The sequence below is a fragment of the Rhinopithecus bieti genome, unplaced genomic scaffold, assembly GCF_001698545.2.
Source record: "Rhinopithecus bieti isolate Rb0 unplaced genomic scaffold, ASM169854v2 scaffold_70902, whole genome shotgun sequence".
Taxonomy (NCBI): Eukaryota; Metazoa; Chordata; class Mammalia; order Primates; family Cercopithecidae; genus Rhinopithecus; species Rhinopithecus bieti.
In genome coordinates, this window is record NW_016826305.1 from 24,023 (window position 1) to 25,114 (window position 1,092).

Here is a 1,092-nt window from a genome sequence, read left to right on the forward strand (position 1 = left end):
GAGTTTCCAGTTCAGTCACTTTTTTTTCTCTACATCAGTGGTTCTCAAAGTGTGGTCCTGGAGGAACAGCGTCAGTAACATCTGAGAATTTATTAGAAATGCTAATTATTGGGCCTTACCTGAAACCTGCTAAATCAGAAATTGAGAGTTGGGCATGGTAATCTGTATCTTAACAAGCCCTCTAGGTTATTCTGATGCACACTCAAGTTTGAGAACTGCTGCTTTACACTAATAATTCTCAGCCACAGTTGCATATAAGAATCACCTGCCCAGGTGTGATTCTGTCCTGTGTGGCTGTTCTCTTGAGTGGGGTCGTTTGTCTCTGTCCACCTTCTCTCCCACCTAAGTGTGTGTAGCTACCCAATGGAAGATTCGATGGACGTGGACACGAGCCCCTGAGTCCCCAGAACTATCTTTTCAGTTGTGAACTAAAGGCCAACAAAGGTGATCACTTTAAGGTGGATAATGATGAGAATGAGCACCAGTTATCTTTAAGAACAGTCAGTTTAGGGGCTGGTGCAAAGGATGAATTGCACATTGTTGAAGCAGAGGCAATGAATTATGAAGGCAGTCCAATTAAAGTAACACTGGCCACTTTGAAAATGTCTGTAGAGCCAACGGTTTCCCTTGGGGCTTTGAAATAACACTACCAGTGCTCTTATGGTTGAAGTGTGGTTCAGGGCCAGTGCATATTAGTGGATAGCACTTAGTAACTGTGGAGGAAGATGCCGAGTCAGAAGATGAAGAGGAGGAGGATGTGAAACTCTTAAGTATATCTGGAAAGTGGTTGGCCCCTGGAAGTGGTAGCAAGGTTCCACAGAAGAAAGTAATACTTGCTGCTGATGAAGATGAAGATGATGATGATGATGATGATGATGATGATTTTGATGAAGAAGGAACTGAAGAAAAGCGCCACACCAGTGAAGAAATCTATACGAGATACTCCAGCCAAAATGCACACAAGTCAAATCAGAATGGAAAAGACTCAAAACCATCATCAACACCAAGAGCAAAAGGACAAGAATCCTTCAAAAAACAGGAAAAAACTCCTAAAACACCAAAAGGACCTAGTTCTGTAGAAGACATTAAAGC

At 42.4% G+C, this 1,092-nt stretch overlaps 1 pseudogene; it reads left to right on the forward strand.

The window, feature by feature from the left end:
• Positions 1-363: 363 nt before the first annotated feature.
• Positions 364-1,092, forward strand: LOC108522939 (nucleophosmin pseudogene; annotated as a pseudogene).